The following is a 22372-nucleotide window of genomic DNA, read 5'->3' on the forward strand; positions in this document are numbered from 1 at the left end:
TCAGGTTTTCTAAACTTTTTAACCTTTTGTTGCTCTCCTCTGGACTTTCTCCAATTTGTCCACATCTTTCCTAAAGTGTGAAGCTCAGAACTGGGCACAGTATGACAGCTGAGACCTCACCAGTGCTGACTAGAGTGGGACAATTACCTCCCGTGTCTTATATATGACACTCCTGTTAATACACACCAGAATGATATTAGCCTTTTTAGCAATTGTGTCACATTGTTGGCTCACATTCCATTTCTGATCCACTATAACCCCCTCATTCTTTTCAGCTGTACTATCACCTTATTAGCCGGTTATTCCCCATTTCGTAGCGGGGATTTGATTTTTTCTTTCTTAAGTGTAGCACTTTGCACTTGTCTTTATTGAAAATCACTTTCTTTGGGAGACATGAGATGCATGCCCACTTGAATACTTGCCATTCTGGGCATAATTTTCTCAACATTGGCTTGGTAAAACAAAAACAAAAACAAAACATATTTCTTTATCTAGGGGAACATTTTCACCAGACTCTGCAATGGTGTACAAAGGTGGGGAATGCAGATGGCACCTCCTAACCCTTGTGTTACTCCTGCATGAGAGCTGGCCATTATCCTGTAGGAAAGCAAATCCTTTCATGTGCTCTAGCAGGTGCTATCTTTCCAAAAAGGGGACCTTAGCTCATCCACTAGCCCATGATGCTGGCAGAGTGCTCAGCTGGGAGCATGCTGTACCCTCTCCAAAAATGATAATACAATCACTCTCCCAGGGACTCCTGTCACAACAGAGCCCTTCTGCTAATACCTGTACCTTTAATTCCATGATCACATACTATTTTTTCCACTGGCCCCTTGCCACATTCAGTGCACGGGATGAATTCAATATTTTGTTTCTTTCTTGTTGCATAAATAAGCTTAATTCTGGCATTTCCTAACTTTTGAGTGCTTGCCTTTGCAACCTTAATAATGTTTCCAGTGTCCTTTTTGTGTGTGATTTTTCTAGCTTTTTATAAATCAAACCAAAACACTCCCTCCTCTGAAATTCTATTAGGTAGCATCATATAGACACCCACATGGGTCAACAGCAGGGATGGAACCACCACACACACCTCTGCCACTTGAACTACCACAGTAACTGATAGCAGTAGTAGTCAGTCACTCTCTGTGTAGACCGCCACTAGAAGGGATGGGGCACTTTGCCAATGGGCTGCACAGATGTTCGCTGACAGCAGACTCAGGAATCTTGGGGTCAATTCCAGGCTCTGTAGAGGAGTGTGCTCTACTAGACAGACTCTTCTGCCCGTTCTTCTCAAGTTGGACCTTTTTTGCCCCATCCCATCCAGTTCCTGTCCCAGTCTTGTCTCTTTCCTCTCCCGGCTCTTTATCCCAGTCCCATTCTCAGTTCCTCATGCTTCTTATCCCATTTCTGGCATGTCGTAGTCTTAATCCTCCAGAGTCCCCGTCCCAGTCTCCCACACATACCCTAGGCTTCTTCTCACAAACTACTCCCCACACCTGGCTTTCCCATAGGTCTGGGTCTTGTCCCCTTTGCATTCAAATGAGTCCACTTCCTTCTCCATGCTAACTGGGCTCAGCATGAAGGTCATTGATGGCACAGGAGAGAGAGTCTCCCTGCTCTCAGGTCAGGTGTCCAGCCCCAAATCCACACAGCCTGCAGCAGCTCAGAGCTGCATTGCAGGGAAAGTCCTGCTCAGCACTGGGCTGGAGCATGCCCATTGTGGACATTTACCTGGTAAAATTAAAGAAGTTTCTATCAAAGGGAACCTGTGCTTGTGTGGGCTTGAGGCAGGGCTAGGCAGGCTGAAAAACAATTGAGTACCACCTATTTTGTTACCTCCTGCAACTGGGGTTGGGGTGCATCTTGCCTGTAGTGCAAGAATTCCATTCTGATGGTCTGCTTCTGGAGGTGAATGAAATTTGAGTGCTTCTGGAGTGCTGTGAGGGGGGATGTTGTTCATCCAACAAACCACTCTGCCAGTACGGGTGGTAGAACTTTACCATGATCTTTGTCCTCCACCATCCACAAGCTGGTTCTTTTCTTCATCCTCACAGGTCACCATAGTTGCCTAGTGATTTATGAGAAGCAGGAGGGAAAATGGCAAGAATGCTAGTGGCAAAAGTCTTGGGATGGATCTGACCAACTGCATAATAAGGATGTTTTAAAAACATGTTACAGTTCTGAGGGAGGCAACTTGGGGAAAAACTCCAAGGCATCTTCTAAGTGCTTGTCTCCACAGTATGGAAATACACACCATTAGGGTGTCATTTCTAAAGCACTCCAACATGTTACATATTAAAGTGGTCTGTAATGGCGTGGTACCCACCTCTCACAAGCACCCCTTCTGGTCGGCTATGTCTGGGGTCTTTAAGTAGTTCTGGACCTGGTATCAGGCTGTACCCCCAGAGGCAGATTATGGTTTTGTGGGGCCCTAGGCCAGAGTAAGTGGGGGCCCCTCCCCATGCCTTCCACCTGCAGTTCCCGCCTGTCACTACTGCTGGGCAAATGGGGTCGGGTCTTGCCTCGCCGCACCCCTCCCCCACTCTGCTCAGCATTCCTGATGGGGAGCAGGGTTGGGGCATGGGGGCTTGCCCCACTCCCTGGCAGGAGCACTGGGCAGGTGGGCGGAGCAAGTCAGGGTGTGGAGGTGCCCATTTTTCCAGGGCCTCTCAATTGGCCAGGGCCCCTGGGCACAGGCCCCGTTGGCCTAGTGATTAATCCACTACTGTGTACCCTCAAGGCTTCCTCCCTGGAGACAATGGTTTCATCTTCTGTTTGTTCTGGCCCCAGCTCTTGAGCTGGGCCACTAAGTAATTCTGATCCCCTTCTGGGGGTTTATTGCTGTCCTATTGTAGGCCAGTTCCCCAGTGGCCTATGAGGGGAGACCTGGGTCCACCCCCTACTCCAGGTCCCAGCCCAGGGACCCTAAGAATAGCAGTCACATGCTACCACATCCCTTTAACTACATTGCTTTCAGTTCCCTGGGCCACTTCCCTGCAGCCCCAACCTTTGCCAAAGCTTCAGCCTTGTCTCAGGGCTCATCTAAGTTCAGGCCCAGCAGCCAGCTCTTCCTCACTGCCCCAGTCCCTGCCAGCACTGAGCTGTCCATGGTGCTACAATCCCCTTTGGCCATCCAGGAGCACCTACTGTACTCCTCTGGGTCCAGCAAGGAACTGACAGTCTGGCTCTGAGGCTCCTTTTATATGGCTGTCCTGGATGTTGATTGGCTGCTTTCCCTGTAGCCATTCTAGGCTGCTTGGAAGACTCCTCTACTGCTCCTTTCCTGGGATGGGTGTGACAGGACACTGAGGCCTCCAGCAAGGGGTCTCTGAGCCTAGTCCACCCCATCACATTACAGGGGTGTGATTTCTAAAGCGCACTAATGTGTTGCACATTAGTTTGTCCATGTAGACCCTGCTGGTATGCACTAAAGTACCCCTGGCACACTTTAACACAATGCTGTTTGAAACAATACTACTGGTACTACTAACAGTGCTACGTTAAAGAGAACTGGGAACTTTCAGTGTGCACCAGCTGGGTCTACATGGACAAACTAATGTACAACACATTAGTGCACTTTAGAAATGACACCCCTGTAATGCACGTTGCCCCACTGTGCAGACAAGCCCTGAGTCTCAGTGTGCTGATAGGTTTTAAGAAGTTATTTTGTAATAAAACTGATCTAATTAAAGGTATCATATATCTTGTGCGACACTCATACCTGCAGCCTTCTACCACACTTGTGTGCATCTTAGCAGGATGCTCAGGGTATCTGCATGTTGTTGCTCCTCCAGGCCCCTGGGGATCACAGCACGGCCTGCTGAGCAGGCAGACAGACTGACTTTCCTCTCACAGCTCACTGCCCTCTTTCCCTGCTGGCTGGTTCGCAGAAAGGAGAGCAGGTGGTGGCTGCTGTTGGCTGACACAATGTCCCTTGCTGCAGGCAAGGGGAGCACAACCCAGGAGAAAGTGATTGGGGTAGACAAATGTGAATAGGAAGGGAAACTGGGAGAAATCAAACTGGGGCCAGGAGGACTGAGGGAAAGGAGCAGAATTAAGGGAGCAAAAATTACAATTCCCCAATCCCAGCCCTTAAACTCACTCTTGCAACAAACAGCAACTGAGAATGTAACATCAATGCTGTCTGCTACTGTGGGTAATATCTTGAAAGGATAAAAGTAGGTCATCTCTGCTTGAGTTGAGGCCACTTCCACTCACCAAGTTATGAGAGATGCCTGGAATTCTTCATGCCACAGCCTGTGCTTTGGACCCATGCATCTCCTTGCTGTTGAAGGTTGGCAGGGAGGGGCCAGGTCCATTGTTGCCCACGTGCCTCTTACACAGGGCAGGTTGCCAGAATGCTCTAGTGTAGGTAGGACTTTGAAAGGAAAGCCTTGAGCACAGCAGCTTGCCCATGGCTCCTGAAATTGACAAAAAGGGAGATACTGTTGTATCTCTCAGATGATTTTAGGATGCAATGTTTGGGTAGATTCATGGGTTGTGATTGTTTAAAATAATTGGCTACAGTTTAATCATTATGGCATCTTTGCTCCCCCTCCACACTGCTATGGGCAGTGAGGCAATCAAAACTGAGGGGAACCCATGGGGGAGATGCAAACACACAACACTGCTGTTTCCTTCTGTTTGATGGTATTTTGTTAGCACCTCAAGAATTGTGAGCAGGTGATTTCCCACCTGCTTTAAGACAGTCCATAGACACCATGTAGGGTCAAAACTCACCCTCTTTCTGGGTTTTAACATTGACAAACCAACAAGTAATAAGACAACATAAAATCTGCCCAACCTTCTTCCCAGGCTTGGTTTCTCCTATGTTCCTTAGCTCATGGTTGCTCAGCCCACCCCCTAGGTCCTCTCTACCACAAACCTAAGGTCCCTCGGCTGGACAGTCCAGCTCTGAAGCCTGCTGTTCCCTCCTTCCTCGCATATGTTCCCTCTAGGTTTGATATTGCTGGCAGGTGCTGAGGGAGACCATTAACCCATTTTTGACCTGGTCTAGTGAGAAGTTTGTCCACCTCATCACAAGAATAAATAGATCAAATGATGGTGTCAATCAAAATGAAAATTACATTAGTAAATGAAAAAAACTGTTGCTATACAATTATTAAATAATAAAAGAATCTGGTTTGGTGGTTTATGTGATTGAGCACTTATAAGTTTAAGATCTTAACTGATTTTTACATTCTATAACAATTTGTGTATTATAGAGGAAATTCCTAAGCCTCAGAAGAGGAGAGAGGGTTATTTGACCCATGCATGGCTTTCTATTGCTGGCCAGTTAAAGACACTGGCTATGGAAGCAGCTGCTTTTCTATTCTATTCTTATTTCTCAAGTAAATGCTACTGGCTAATACCTATAATAAAAACAGCTTTAAATATGGAGCAGAGACTTTTTGTGCTTAAATTATTTGGTACCATGAAATGATCTACATTAGTTCTAGTCAGCACTACGCTTATAATACAGAGGCTTTAATTTAAAGAGGGGAATTATTCCTGTCATCATTTTAACTGTATTCTATCTGGACTCAAACAATGAAATGCATCAGGTTTTTCAAGTCTGCTGGGAATTTTTGCCTACTAAAATTAAATAAGCCAACTAGGGTTTTAAATCTTTTTGCTACATAATGGCTAAAAAACTCCCTGTGACTAAAAACAGGAAAATCAATATAATCTTTATGGATGTATAGAAAGGAAGGATAGTTATAATTAATGCAGGAGATGGTGATTCTAGAGACCTGGTTTCTGCTCCCCGCTCTGACACATGCTTCCTGCATAATATTAAACAAATCACTTAACCTCTTTGTGCCTCAGTTTCCCAACTGTAATCTGAGAATGATGAAATCTACAAATAGGATGGAGAAGCAGTTTTCCTGTGGTCACCCTCCAAACCAAAGAAAGCTGAGAAGAGACTCAAATGGGTCTGGGTCCCAGTCTACTAAGTGACTCTGTCTCTGTTTTAATACAGACCCTGCTCATGAAGAAGGTAGCCTCAGTGGTTACTGGCCTATAGGGGGTCAGTGGATCTCCTGGGCTACATAGGACATCTGGGTTAGGTAATAATTGGAGATATACCAATCTCCTTGAACTGGCAGGGACCTTGAAAGGTCATCAAGTCCAGCCCCCTGCCTTCACTAGCAGGACCAATTTTTGCCCCAGATCCCTAAGTGGCCTCCTCAAAGATTGAGCTCACAACCCTGAGTTTAGCAGGCCAATGCTCAAACCACTGAGCTATCCCTCCCCCCTGGGTTGCTCCCAGTTTTGGCCTCCTGCTTCCCTTCAGTAGTGACCATGCAATGCCTAATAAGTAGCCCTGTACCTCCTCAGGTGTCCCAGCTTGAAATAAGGTACAATTGCTGATTGTTATTCAAATAGGCCTGCTAAGGCAAATTCAAAGTGACCAGGGTGCTGGAACGAGGGGCGTGGGGGTGTTGCCGCACCCCCTGGCTTGAAGTGGTTTCCATCATAGATAGGCTTTAGTTTGGTTCAATGGCTCTCAGCACCCCCACTATAAAAACTGTTCCAACACCACTGAAAGTGACCCCTCTTCCCACCACCTCCATGAAGGACAAGATTTTTCAAGATTTTTCAAGATTTTTCCTGTTTTGTGCCCAGTCATTTGTACCTACGGTTACTTGGACGTCTTTAGACTTGCTTTGTGGGTCAGGAGGGTACTTAGATGCTGAAGTGGCAGTAGCTGCAGGTGCAAAATGTTATTCACACCTGCAATTTTGCAAATCTAAAATAGGAGGCTCAGTGAAGGCCAGGTTGATTATTTGCCCCCAAAATATCCATTCTAAGCCATACCACTCTCTGTTAACTCTCCCTCCCAGCCCCATTCCCCATGCACAAGTCCATTGGTGGCTCTGTTTTTCTCTTCACTTCCCCCAAAGTCTCTGATAGTGGTGGCCTCTCTTCAGCCCCCATCCTAAACCCTTTGGAACATTCCCTCCCCTCCCTGCTGGTGTCTCTGGTTCTTTCTTCATTTCCCTCCCCCATCCCACTGTCTCTCTGCCCATGTACTGTATCTGTGGGAACTGGCAAAAGAAACCACCACTATTTGCCACTCCCCTGATTGGTCAGGAGGCTGATTCCCAATATGTGTTGCTTCAATGGCTTGCTGCTAGCGACCATCACAGGACCTGGGAGCTAGGGCATTAGACAGGCATATGAGCGGATGGGTTCAAAGTAGCTGCCAGGACCTATTCCTCACTCTATGGCAGCAGAGGACATTTCCTGAAACAAGGATGGAAATTCAGCAGCTCTCTGACCTACAGGAAATTCCATGAGACAGTCTAATAATTCAGCTGGTCTCTGTTGGCTTCTGCTGGACTGATGGTTTAATTTACTGGACTGAGTCCCTCGGCCATCCCAACCAGAGATGAGGTCTTGTTTTGAAAAGAACTAAATCACAAAGTTGCCTTTTGTTCTGAAAAGAGAACATTCCGCTCCGTGTGGCCATAGATGTGAGTTCCTGTATCTTTAAGGCTGTAAGAATTCTTCTAGGTGGCATGGGCCCAGCAGGGCAGTGGAGGGATAGACTGAATTTTCATGTCCCTTTGGCCAGGGACATATACAAGTGCATGCTACTAAAATGGCATCTTCCTCTTACCGTTGTTCCAGTGACCTCTAACCTGACCTAGGGATGAGAAGTAATTTGTTTCCATGTCAGCTGTCCCCCACTGATCATTCACCTACAAAAGGACACAAATTTTAAAAAAAAATTAAACCATTTAATGTAATAGGAATATTTTGGGGGAAATAAAGCACCTGCCAAGATGCTACTGACTAAACTATTTCTTGTGGCATGCACTGTATTTCCCTGAATAGTGGCTTCCTTCTCCATAAAGCAAGCATGGGATTTGTGCTTTATGTATTTAAATCAACACACAAGTGAGCTCTGGCTGCCTGGGGCTATAAATGAAATGTTAGATAATATTCAGTGGAAATGGCTTATGAAGAGCCAGACTTATAAAACTAGTGAGTCACGTACTGCCTTCTTGTTTCAAAGTAGATTGGTGGCATCCTTGGGGCTGACGACCTTTTTTTGCTTCCTTCTTAGACCCCAATTCTGTAGAAGTCCATGGGTCTCTTCACGGGTGCAGGATTCCCCTCCCACAGAATGAGTTGTTGGATTGTGTCTTTTGATTTTCTATGCTATATCTGTGCACTGAATAGTGTCATCTTGTATATGTCAGGCCTGCTCCTGCCACCCTTACTTTTACAACTGGGGTGAAAGCCCAGCTCCACTGAAGCAGATTCGCCAGTGATTTCACTGGAGCCAAGATTTCATTTCTGACTCTTTTGTGAAGTTCCCTTGACTTCAATGAAACTGTGTGAATAAGGTGTTGTCATTTGATGAGGGTTGTAGAATCAGGCCCTCACCTCTCACACTAGTATTAAATGAGCATCTTGCTGGTTTAATCTAAATTATGTTTATAGTTTATTTTTAAAGGTGTACACACATCTTTAACATGTTTTTTTATAATTTAAAGATCTTTATTATTATTATTAAATATACTAAGTGTCAGTTGGTAGAGGTACATGCGCCGTGACTGGACCATACCTGTGTATTCTGATAGGTCTGCCTTTAACACTGTACAATTAAATCTTCATGTGAATAAATATATACCAAAAATAAAATACATTGGCCCAACCTTGCAGCCCCTTAGCCATGCCAGTAGTCCTACCCATGAGACAAGTCATTTGAAGACTGCAGGATCAGCCTGAGTATGAGAGGTGCTGGTCAGAGAGCTGAGGGTGATTCGCCCCTCTGAGGAGGAGGACCTATATTAGTGAAATAACAATATTTCCAGATTTGACAGTAAATTGCCAGGTAGAAAGTGGGGGGAAAGCGTGGAAATAATTGCTCAGAGAAATTGTCTCATTCCCAAAGCGAATATATACGCTACACAGATCAAAGAGAAAGCAATGGCAAGATATACCAAATCTGCTATCTAAAGTTAAGCTCCTAAATCCATGGTTAGATCTGACAGAAAAGAAACCTGCTTGTCAAAAGTGCTGAGCACTTGCAGCGCCTATTGATTTCAGTGGGATTTGGGGGGTGATCAGCATGTCTGAAAGTCTGACCTCTTACAGTTAGGTGTCTAAATACCCGGTAGATGTAGGAGCCTAAATTTTAAGCACTGTTCATTTTCCCAGGCCAAATTCTACCCTTACATACATGTGCAGAGCTCTTTCAGGAGACGGAAGTCATGTGTATGACTCTGAGGACAGAATCTGAGCCCCATGTTTAATGAAAGTGTTATATTCTTATCTTCCTAGGGAGGCAGTGTGGTCTAGTTGATAGGGTGCTAGATAAGGCACCAGGAGACCTGCATCTTGGTCAAGTCATTTCACCTCCCTTTACATCATCTTCCCTTCACACCTTTAGCCTGTCTTGTCAGTGTAGCCTGTAAGCTTTTTGGGGTCAGGGCTGTCTATTTCTTTGTATTTATACAGTGCCCAGCACCGGGGTGGGAGTCTTGGTTTGGGCCTTTACAGCTACATAAATAAGATCATTACCACTGCCTTGCCATCACATGCCTCCTCAAGACTCACTTCTGTTGACAGCCATAAAGAAAGTTGCCAATAATGGCTAGGGAGACGGCCAGTGGGATTGTTGCTATCTGTTTGATTTGCTTCTCTATATTTTCTGATTAAAACACTTTAAATGTCTCTAAACCATCAAGTCATGTAGACAGCTGATCTATATAACCGCACATTTCTATCACTATTCCTCTTCTCTCTCTCTCCCATTCTCTCATTTGCATCATTAAACTCATTTGTATCTTTACTTAGGGCCTGATCCAAAGTCAATTCAAGTCAATAAGAGTCTTTCCATTAGCTTCAATGGGCTTTGGATCAGGCCCCAAAACTAGAATGCAATTTCTTCATATTTGTCTGCACAGCATCTAGCACAACAGGACCATAATCCTGACTGGGGATTCTTGATGCTACTACTGTCATCCAAATATGTAAATAAAAATGATCACAACAAAACATTGAGAGCTCACTGAACGAGAAGGCAATTGTGAGCGTTCAGATACTGACTCCTAGACACAAGTAATTTGCATAGAATTGCCTTCATCAGAAAGAACACTGCTTTTTAGAAGCAAACAGGTTTTTCTGTTTGAGTCACAATGAGAAGATCTCTCTTGCTTGTTTGCTACTGGAAGACTTAAGGTAGCTGTGTGATGTGGGTGATCCTTCTCTCCCTGTTACCTTGGAAGAGGTACAGGACCAGAAGTAAGTCTGAGATAATAGGCAAAAGGCCTAGTCCTCCCCTCTTAGGAAAAAGTTATTGCCCCTCCAAATGGGAGTTTGTTTTTTGATTTTCCATGGTCCAGCCCTGTATTTATCACAGAAAGACACTTTAGAAGCCCTGACACTGATGATAACCCTAAATATACACAAGGACAAAGCACAGGGCATGCCTGTTTTGTTCCTACAGGCAAATTATGATCCATTCATTGTGCGCACACCGTTTTTGTTTTGTTTATTGGAATGCTGTAATTTCTATTTAGATTCTACCATGTAATTAAAGTCACTGAAAAAAGAGAGCTTATTACCTAGACATAAACAGTTTCAAAATGAAGCATGATTCCTATTGTGAAAGCAGCAAAAGAATAGTGAAAATTATCTCAGATTAGTTATTCTAATAGGAGAAAAACATGTCCCACTGTGAAACTTGTACTGGATCCAAAGGAAAAAGTTTATAGAGTGGTTTACATGAGATTTACTGGCAAAGGGCCTGGTCCTACAGTCATTACTCAGGCAAAACTCCCATTGAAGCCAATGGGAGTGGTGGGTGGGTAAGGATTTCAGGAGTAGGTATATTATGTGTTATTTTAGCTTGACAATAGTGAACATGTACCTGAATGAATTATCTTTTACAATTAAAAATTAAACTAATCAGAGAGTTCAAACAGGTTATAACTTATTTGAAGTGACTGGAAACTAGACTATCCTTGTAAATAGCTTATATTTATTTTCTACACTCAGTAACTGGTTAGGTTACTAGACAGTTTTTAAAAGGGATTATTACTGAACAAGCTTTGTTTTTAATGTTCAGAAATAATATAATGACAATAGGTGCAATTGTGGTCTCTTTCTTTCTTAGCATTTCTCCCCACTTTCTCAAAAAGAGTAAATAAAATAATTAGCATATAGAAGATGGGAAAGAAAAAATATTTTGATCTGATAATTACTGTGGAGTGCACTATACTCAGGCATATGTATGTATATGATATTTAAACTATTATTCTTTAAAATGATTCCTGTTTAATAGCCTGATCCTACAAAGGTTTATGTGTGTGAGTAACTTTGCACTCTAATAACTCCATTGACTTCAGTGAGACTGTTCAGATGCACATAAAGCAGTTTAGCCAATGCTTACACTTTTATTGAAAGCTGCATGATATTTGGTGTTTTTCTAAAGGTCACAGCTCCTGGAATCATGTGATTACATGAGAATCACAGCTTTCATATGAAAAAATTAAATTTCTTGTTGCTATGTTTGCAAAGAAAAGCTTGAAAATGTTAACTCTAAAGGCTCAAAAAGGAGAAGGCAAATAAAAAGCCCACCCTTTTAAAAATATTTCTTATTTTTAAGCCTACCTCATTATTTTTGAACTGTTGGGGTTGACAGTGCTAATAAAGATACTCACATATGAAGTGCTTGCAGACTGGGATCTAATAATGAAACAAAGGGTCAAACCCAAAAAGAAATGAAGGCGCTCAGGACATGACAGAATTGGGCCTTAAATTACATCTTACTTGAACTGCTAAGCAAAATTAACGCAGAGTATGAAGACAGGCCCCTTTATTAAAAAGGATCCATAGTACAATAGTCTTTCTCCAAAATTTAACTTGGCCTTTCCATAAATGTACCTTTGCACATGGAATAGACATTTAAAGGGAATTGTTCTAAATTTTTTATAAAGATGTAGAATGGACAAAAAAAAAAGGGCTTTTATTTTCTTATTTCTAAGTTGTCAGCAGATAGCATGGGGGAGGCTAGACAGATGCTTCAAGCCATCCAGGGACACCATGTGCCTAAGATGTGTCAGAATGCATGCACTGTTGACCAGAAGGCACAATAATTTATCGTAGCTGTTTGCTAGTGACTGTCCCTCTTTTTTTTTTGTAATGTAGAAAGCTTCATTTTTATAAAGACCACTTTAACAATAAAATGCACTCACCAAAAATATAACTGAATTACCTCAATAAATAGCATGCTTCAGACCTAAAGTGTTTACTTATGACTACTCAGAGCGCTGAAAGAGTGAACATAAGTTACCAAAAGGAGACAACTGCTGATATTTTTGCAATGAGCAGTTAACAGAATACCCACTGATGTTCTGAATTAGTAAATATCTCTTTCCTGAGGCCCTTATGAGATGATGTACTAGAAGCTAAATAACACAGCTGACTAAGAAGTCTCTGAAGTTGCAGTCTTTTGTGTTTGTACTTTTGAAATATCTCTATTGTGATGCAAATGTTGATTTTCAATCAAAATTGGTTGTAAAAAAGTATCTGTCTGTGAAAACTGTTGTAGGAAGTAAGCTTACTCCAATTTTTTCTATTGAAGGTTAAGATTTTTCCCCCTTCTCATTTTCTGTAAGACAATAAAAATGGTTGATATTAGAGTAACTGCTTTTCTGTTTGCTCAAGTCATTGCAGTTCCCAGTTTCCATAACTTCCACTTTAAATTGCTGTATTTTTAATACCTTTTACACAACCTCAGGAGCATTGGTGTGGCTTTATTTGTGTATGAAGAGTATAATGAAACTTTAGTGCATATTAGTTTTGTTTTCCTGTTAGAATTCAGTCATTGCTCAGGTTTTCACTGGAAGGTTCCCTCATTAGTAGATATACATAGAAATTATATTTAAAGAGGAAAAACAGAATCAAATGCATAAATGCAGGAAGAATGTCTATACTTTCACTAAACTATTTTTTCAAAAAAAATCTGATTATTGAAAAGTTAAGTCGTCAACAAAAGCAACAAAAAAAGAGAGTTTAAAAAAGGGATTCAATACCTTGAATGACATTTTTGATGGCTTTCTTCTGTATCAAGTTAAAAGTATTTTTACTGTATCCCTCTAGATGTAGTTCTGAAGAAACATTTCTCCTGCCAAAATACACACACAGTCTGGGATTAAAAGGGCTGAAACCTACCACCAAGTTCTTAACGCCCTCCCACAATCATTAGACTAAATCCGCCATCATTCTAGATTCATTTTTCCCTTATTCATCTGTCCAACTAATTCCTGCTGCATTCAGTAGGCTTACATCTTAATCTTTTCTGTTACATAGAGAATACATAATGAAAAGCTGCATTTTCTGGGTACATGCACACATTTGGAGCGGATGAACCATATGTGAAGTGACATACAATACTGAATGGAGGCTGAATGGTGTCCAGTGCTAAAAACAGTGCAAGTCCAGGAACAAAAAGCAGGAGAACAAGAGCCCTGTGCTGGGCTTGCCTCGCTTGAACACCAGGGGATTCGCCACTAAAACATGGGTATAATTTCAGTGTTTTCACTCACACAAGCTGTGGGAAAGGAGTCACCATCTGATGTTTGATTGTGCTGGATATGTTTTTGGCAGTGGCCTTGTATTCCACATTGAAAAAAAGGCGGGGGGGAAAGAATAGAGCTGCATTTGCTGTTTTGAATTTGGCGTCTGGCAGGGAGGCATTGCTGGAGGAGTCCCTGACTGTTTGCCACCTGAAACCATGGACAAGGCCCATCTACTGTGCCCTTTCCCCCCTTTCTCTTAGGTCTGCATTACCTCAGGGGACATTTTATCCATCCTGTCAGTCATTCTAGGTGAATAATATACACCTAGATGTGGCTTTGACAGTTGCGTAATAACAATAAACGTCTTTTATGCTGGGGATAGTGACTTTAGACATACAAAGATGGTTTCAGAAGAGGAATCTTTCTACTGGTGTTTATAAGAAAATAGTAGCATATTACTGTCACTGAAACTATATGATTACCAGGGGCGGCTATAGACATTTCGCCGCCCCAAGCACGCCTGCGGGAGGTCCACCGGAGCCGCCTGCTGCCCTCCCGGCGACCGGCAGAGCGCCCCCCACGGCATGCCGCCCCAAGCACGTGCTTGGCATGCTGGGGCCTGGAGCCGCCCCTGATGATTACATTAAATTTACATAGAAAAACAGGAATTAAGTATTTCCTGCAGTTCAGGTTGGAGGAGAATTAACTAATCAGCATCGGGGCATTGCTGATGATCAAACAATAATGCATTTTTCTCACAAAAGAAAATTCAGCAGACTTAAAATTTAAAACTAAATTAATTAATTACTATTGTGTAAGAGATTAAAAAGAAAAGTTAAATTTATGTCCATGGAGGTAATATATTATCATGCCAATTGTGAATTACTTTATGGTTTATTCATATAAGTAATCTCATAGTCTGGTTAAAATCATATAAAGTAATAAAACACCAACAAATATTCTTATCTGTGTGATTAACAAAAATGTCTTAGAATATTAGAGTTGACAGAATGTTAAGGACTTAAGCATGTGCTAAATAATAGGCACATACTAAAATCCCATTTACTTCAAAGAGACTAGTTTGTTTCTACAAGCTATCCACATGTAGAAATCCCAGTGACTTCACTTAATTTCACCCCTAGTGAGTTTCAGTTTTGTTTCTAATCAGTTTCACTTTCTGACAAGGCCAACTATTCTCTCTCTTATGAAGCAAAGTTTAAAGAGCAACATAGCTCCTTCCGTTATATTTATGTAATAGTGTCAGGAACACAACTATTTCTTCTATTAAAGAAAGGTCCTGTTAGTGTGGCCTAGTTTCCAAAATATAAAAAAAAGGTTACCAAAATTGTAAAATGTTACCTACAAATACATAATGCTCAAATTTCACTCAGACTTGCCCACGTATGGAGACAGACTCAATACCTTCATCTGTATATAATAAACATGTATGATAGTTGCAATCAATGACACTCTTTTATAATCTATCAAGGTAACATTGCCTACAAATGTGTTTGGTGAACACTAAATTGTTTACACGGTTCCCTTTCTGGCCGGGGAAGCAGGCCAGATGAGGAGGGGTGTAAGTGGAATTTTTTCTTCAGTGAATGGTGAGGAGATGAGTATTTTTAAGAAGCAAGGAGCAGATTTCTTAGTGTGTGGTGTGATTTCTCCAGTAGGTGGAGATATCAAAACAGCACTGTGTGCTTTACATAAAAAAACAAAACAAAACAAAAAAACACTCCATCAATCAAAAGTTTAAAGGTAAAGGTTAGAAAAAGTTTCCAGGGAAGTTCTACGTTTTTAAATGTGCACATGACTGTCCCTTTTCTTGGAAAGCAATGTGTATACGTTTCGCTAGGAGGGAGGTATGTTCTATGTGGAGGAATGAGTAATTTTACACAGGGTGCAGTGCGATAATGGAAGCATATAATTACTGTGTTAGTATTAGGGAGCAATATATCTGTAATAAATTAAGACTGCTTTGCAATTAGAATGATGAACACAGCTGTGGAGACAAATGGCATATGTGCTAATTAAATAATTTGTCACTTGACTGTTAAACAAACAATACAGCCTCTTTACATTACTAACTACCATCTCTAGAATGGCATGATGGCCTATTAACAAAATGGAAGGAACAGATTGCATTGCCATGTTTGTCTGATAGTAACTGCAAATGCAGGGTAAAGGTGGCTTATTAAAGAAATAACATTAGTTTTAAAACATTTCAGACTTTTAAGTTAGATAACTGCTGAGTTCTTCAAGAATAATCCTGTTTGGTCTATATATGGTCACAGTACCTAATGATTCACCATCAGCAAGGACTACCCTTTTGTTTCACATTAAATTAACTGGGCATTTGCCATCCAGTGAATTGCAGACAATAGAGGAAAATAATAATATTACACAATATATAACATATATGTTATACATATATATAATATATATGTATAACCTTTCATACTAAAAACACTCTCAAGCTATTTGCAAATTTTAATAGGGACACATTTTCAAAGATGGCCTGCAGTCGTGTGTGCAAATACACAATTTGTGTAGACAGTTTGGATGGTCAGTTTTGAAAAACTGGCCCTCTACTTTCTTTACAGGAGTCAGTCACTTCATCCACTGCATATGCCTGAGTCTAGAAGACACTCTTCTTTGTGCTCCCCACATAAATAAGCAAACAGTGTCATTCTAATTTCTAATGGTCTAGCATCCTATTATGCTATGGGGTTCTTTGTTGCATTATGTCCTATGTCCAGCCAACATTCCCAGTAAAACATAATTTTTTTTTCCTGTTTAATACTCTGGCCCTGAAAGCTAAGCATGGTTTATGCTGGTGTCCCCTTGGATCAGCTACAACATATCTCCTTAGCAACATCGGCTACCACGAGCACATCAAAGCTGTCCTCTGCTCTCTACACTGGTGGCTTCCCATAGAATATCAAGTCATGTTCACAGTATCAATCCTTTTCTTTAAGGTGCTCAATGGCCTGGACCCAGCATATATAAAAAAATCACCTAAAATTCCAGGATGACCTCTGTGATCAATGGCTATGCTCCTCCATCACGATGGAACTTTCTGTAATAAGAGGAGAGCTCATCTATACAGGAGAAAGAACTTTCTCGGGATCTGGTCTCAGACTGTGGGATGAACTCTCATAGGCTCTAAGGACTATCACATGCCTCACCACCTTGCACTGTCTGTGCAATGCACATTTTTCTGACCTTGCCTTCTGTAACATAAACACAGATCCGTCTGTACATTAAAAAAAAAAAACAGAATCAAAACCCTTCCAAAATCAATCACACACTGCACGCAGTTCTCCCTTTGGGGAGAGGCTAAGAGAGAGAGCAAATCATACATGACAGATGTTAGTCATGTTCCTAATGCACTGCTGGAAGATGCTCAGACACTACAGTTGAGGGTGGCATGAGAACCTTCTAGAATAGAAAAGTTATCCATAAAAGTGGACATCTTGATTCCTCTTTCAAAGCCCCAGGGTAATTCACCATCCACACATTCCTCCTTTTAATAGGAGATGCTTCTATGACAGAGATTCCTTTTGTTTGATCTTGGAGTTTTTTACCATTATGTTGAAACTACTCAGTTGTGGTTTTTTTTTTTGGGGGGGGGGAGGCAGAAATCACACTGGCTGTCCAGCATGAACATTTACCCAATATCATGAAAGAAAAAAATATGTAGTAGTCGAGGTCTAAGGATGGTTAACAAAAAAAGCTATCAAGGGAAAAGGCTACATTTAAAAGCTGCTATAGAGCAGAAAGGCTTCACTTTACAATATAAAACATATTTTTACATACTCAACCTTCAGAGACAAAAAATGGACTGTCTGCATGTGGAGTGTTTGCTGTGGTCCTGCTATCACAGCATGAATTATTTACTAGCACTATCTAATGTGGAAAGCTTGTGTGTCTAAGCCCTTCCTATTTCCCTGTGTGTTCTGCTTTTTGCGGGCTGTGTCAGCTTCTTGGTTTGTTGGGGCCGTAGGGAGCTGTCCATTGTTAGGGGCTCAGAGGTGGGTTATGAGAGCTGCAGAACCGTCTGCTTTTTAATAGATGGCAATTGTTGCTAGAGGACACTGACTGGTGAAAACTCTTTCGATTTGATTTCTTTACCAGTCTAATTTCAAGTTATTTACAAACCACATTAACTACTCAAACTTGGGAAGATAGAGACAGACAAAAGGTCAACAAAATTTATCTCCTGACACACCTATGTTATTCTGAGGGAGAAAGAAACACGGGGCATTTGGGAGCTGGTCATTAAGCAGGCAGAAACACAGAGCCTGAGAAATTAGTAGTTCACCCGTCCTTTTTAAATGTGAATATGTTACAAAGTGAGGCGCTAGAGAAGTTCTACATGTTTGTCCTGTGCTGGGTTTTACCACTTAGCTCCGATAGTGATGGATATTCTGCAAATATCTTAGGAAAGCAGAAGCCGTCTGTTTATTCGATCACTATAGCAGCTGGAAGAATAATATTAAATCGACTGCATGCAATTGTAAAACCTACCTCTCGTGATTTAATTATAGTAGTGGAGGCCAAGTGCCTCCGATTTCTAAGCCGGAAATAGGAGAGGGTAGCAATGTTGTTTATTTGTTTTTAAATATTATGTGAATTACAGTCGATTACTGTATTCTAAATTTTTGATAGACTGGTCTACTCAAGGCAGGCATTGTGCATTCTTTTATGTTTGAAAAGCATCTCGCGCATTGTGGGCACTACTGGAAACAAAATACAAAATAAAAGAGGTTTACTCATAAACGCTCCTCACAGCACTTGGACTTGATTCTGCCCTTTTGAAGATATAGGAGATTGACCTCAGAAAGTTCACCAGGTCTGTATACTTGATCAGGGATAGTGGAATTCATAGCAGATTCTGATTCTGCCCTTGGATGATTACAGATCTGGCAATAGGGTGATCAGGTTTGCATTTTCACCAAAAGTAGTCTGGGTCACTTCCCGAGCTGGTGTAAATCACCATCGTTCCTAACGAGCTGTTTCGATTTACACCTGCTGAGGCTCTGACCCATATTTCTTCCTGCTGTAGTGTGTCAAGTTTTGTATTTCCTGAATGAAGGATATCCCTAGTGATTTGTCATTGCACATAACAGAGCAGCATATGAATTACGTTAGGAATGACATGATCTGAACCTCCTCTATATTTGTTCTGACTCCTGCTATCAAGGAAGAACAATAATTCGGTTAAAAAAATCACTGAAAAGTTTGTCTTCCTTTGTAACCATAATCGAATCATCATCCTACAGCTTTCAAAACTAGAACTGTATATTATAACTTTGTAGTGGCCAAAGAAAAGATGTGAACAATTAGGACTCATTATCAGGAGGCAGCCACAGAATTTAGCCAAACAAAAGGCCTGATCCACCTCCCATTGAAGTCAACAGGAGCCTTTCCACTGACTTCAATGGAAGCTAGATTGGATTCTTAACCTCCTAATATACCAGTACAACTTCTGCGGAAGTCAGTGGAAGGGGCATAGGCATATTAGAGGGGAGAAATAGCCCCACGGGTATGTCTACACTGCTATTAAAAAGCCATGGCTGGCCCATGCCAGCTGACTCAGGCTAAGGGGCTGTTTAATTGTGGTGTAGATGTTCAGACTTGGGATGCAGCCCAAGCTCTGGGATCCTCCCATGTAGCAGGGTCCTAGAGCCCAGGTTTCAGCCTGAACCCAAATGTCTACACCGCAATTAAACAGCCCCTTAGCCCGAGTCAGCTGGCATGAGCCAGGCATGGGTTTTTAAGTGCAGTGTAGACACACCCAGACAACACCAAAACTGACAGAACAGGAGTTTTAAGAACTCCAGGTCTGATCCTGAAAGGTAGTAAGCACATGCAACTCCTGTAGAAGTCAGTGGGAGCAGTGCGTTCTACCTCAGCTTGTTGAATAAGGCATTGAAGACGTGCCGTTAATTCTAAAATGATTGGAATGAAGTTTCCCTTTAAGTGGATCCTCAGGTACAAAGCTCTGTGCTTCGCTCTATTGTTGAGTGTGACATATTTGTCATTTCATTATTATTTATTTCATTTCTCTTTCTAAACAGGAGGAAACACATCTATACACCTGCAGGTCCACTGCTCACACTTCTGCTGAACTAAAGGGCCCAAAAGGAGTTCTATGAAATGATTTACAAATTAGTGAATCTAAACTACAACCTTAAAGACAGACTGAAAGAAAGATATAGCCTACTCGCAAATGTAACAGTCCCTAGGCCCCAAATTAAATCAGGAAAGTTATTGGTTAAAAAAACAAAACAACAAATCTCACCTTTGCTGCTATTTTGCTACATTACAATGAGTTGGTAAAATTTTTGAAAGATCCTCCCTCTTCCCCCGACAAAAAGCCCCAATAGCCACATAGAACTTGTCACACTGGGTCAGAGCCATGATCTATCTAGGCTAGGAGTCTGTCTCCAACATTGGAAAGTGCCAGATTCTTTAAAGGACGGCACAAGAGACCCCATAATTAAATAATTTGCCCATAAAGGAAGTTTCTGCCTAACTGCTGGTCAGTGGGTGGCTCATGTCCTGCTGCATGAGGGTTTATATCCCTTACACATTTTATACCCTATTTAAGTGTGAAAGTTCTCCTTATCCATATAAATATCTGATCTGTTTTCAAACCCTGCTAACTCAGTGATACCTTATGACAATGAATTCTTTAGGCTAATGACACATCATATAAAAAGGCATTTCCTTTTGTCAATTTAAAATTTTATATTTTCATTTTCACTGATGTCCCCTTGTTCTTATTTGATGAGAAACAGTAAATAGGAGAACTTGGTATAGCTCTATTGCAGCTCCCTTTTTCCATCACTTCTCTAGTCTAAACAGCCATCATCTTTTCAACCAATCCTGTAAACACTTACATATGTGCTGAACAGTATGTATGTAAGCAGTCTGAATGAACTCAGTAGGCATGTTCAAGTGCCTGAAGTAAAGCATGTGGGTAAACATGGGTAAGAATAGGCCATTAAGTATAATACAGAGCAATATTTTTAAAAGGGAAAAAGTTCATAAATAATGAACTCACTAAATGTTTAAAAATGTATCGTGTTAGATTTTATATATAGATACAATTCAAATGAAAAAACAAAGCAAAGCAGTCCCACAGTCTAAGATCACATCTATTCTAGGCTCCACTCATTAGCTTAAAGCAAAAGTATTATGTCACATAGCAAAATTCCCACTGACTTCAGTGAGGCCAGGATTTCACCCTTATTTTTACTGGGATTCACAGAGCCTACCAATAATATAGACCCTGCTAGCTGGTAAAAACAAAATTATTTAGATTGTCAGGCTTGCTACCTCCATCATGTAGTTACCCCGAACTGTACAAGTGAGTAGCAGGAGAGAGGTTTATGGAATGTATTCTGGTGGTTGTAGCCTAGTGTGCAGGAGAGGAAAGTATCCTTTATAAAGACATTTTCTGATGACTATTTTGGGAGACCTTCTGGTAATCCCCAGTCAATCTGCATGTTAATAAGGGTCATTTAGCAAAGCAGAATACAGGAAAAAAGCTTTGCATAATAATAGTGTTAGTTTGATTTGATACTAAAACTTTTTGCTGTTGAATCAAAGCTAAAGCTGAACTTTAGAAAGTGGTATTGAATGTTTAGGTAGAAAATGAACATAATTTCAGCAAGCTTTTTTGATTAATCACAGCTTTCTGTGATGTCATTTATCACCTTTATTACTTATTCTAATGAGATGGGTGATGTAAAAAGGATGCAGGAGTGAAATCCATTGATAATCTCCTTAGTACTTTGGATAATATACTAGGTTTCTCTCCCACACTGAGCACTGGAAGCTGGTCTAATATGCTTTAAGACTTCTTGATTGGATGATTTTCCTTTTTATGATGTAGTGTAGATTTGTTCACTCATTCTGAATAATATTGTTAGAGATTTACAGCTGCACTTAGTCATTTTTATTCACTGTTGTACTTTTTGTGCACAAAAGCCATGGTTTAACCCTAGCTAAATGCTATCTGCTGTGGGGGGGACATCAAATGAGGGTTTTTAAATGTACTAAAGACACAGAAGCTAGTGCAGCTGCAAACTTTCTTCTCAACCTTCTGCATTATACTAAATAGATTTAAGTATCTAGGAAAATATACTGATTCTCTTCTGCAAAGAAGCAGTTGCGGACAGGATGGCATTTCTAGATAAAGTATTTACAGGGTACTTGTCGTCTTTGAGGCTATAACCAGACTGTTAGCCTTTTAGATCTCCCTGTATGCTTGTTTTAAAATGTACACAATACAGAAGTAACGGGGTGGTTTAAAAAAAAAAGCAAAAGGGGAAGATTTTGGATTGTGTTGCAATGTCCTTTTATCAATCAGACTGTTACTGTGCCTTTCTATGCAGCCATCTGATATGAAAATGCAAAATTATATTTAAAATACCATTTAGAAAATGCCAAACATCAAGGATACAAGTTTGTATGAAAAGTAATGGAAGCAATTTGCAAAATTACTGATGGACTATTAAAGAAGCTTGTTAGGGAAAATCTGAATTGTTATCACATAAGTGTTCTTATAACAAAATTAACACATTGCTCTAAAAGGTGAAATTATTGGCACAATTCCACAATAGCCCTTCCTATGAAGACAATGTTTTGGCTTTCTGCCATGTTGTGAGACAATCCTCCTCTTTTGTCTTGTGTAATTTGCAAAATGTGGAAATGTCTATAATGGTGGGGTAATTTGGAATTGTTCATATGTCACTATACCTCTCTGAGCTGGTTCCTCAGCTAGTGCAAATCTGTATTGCTCCATATATAAA

General features: G+C 41.1%; 1 long non-coding RNA gene across 1 annotated transcript; it reads right to left on the reverse strand.

Annotated features, from left to right (window-relative positions):
• Window positions 1-1851: 1851 nt before the first annotated feature.
• LOC123363544 lies at window positions 1852-20969 on the reverse strand. The gene is made up of 5 exons (XR_006576798.1): window positions 20895-20969; window positions 13059-13150; window positions 7628-7709; window positions 4219-4421; window positions 1852-2068 (listed from the first exon to the last, which is right to left on the reverse strand). It is a non-coding gene; the product is annotated as an uncharacterized LOC123363544 (long non-coding RNA).
• Window positions 20970-22372: the final 1403 nt, after the last annotated feature.

The sequence above is a fragment of the Mauremys mutica genome, chromosome 1 (genome assembly GCF_020497125.1).
Source record: "Mauremys mutica isolate MM-2020 ecotype Southern chromosome 1, ASM2049712v1, whole genome shotgun sequence".
NCBI classification, from domain to species: Eukaryota; Metazoa; Chordata; order Testudines; family Geoemydidae; genus Mauremys; species Mauremys mutica.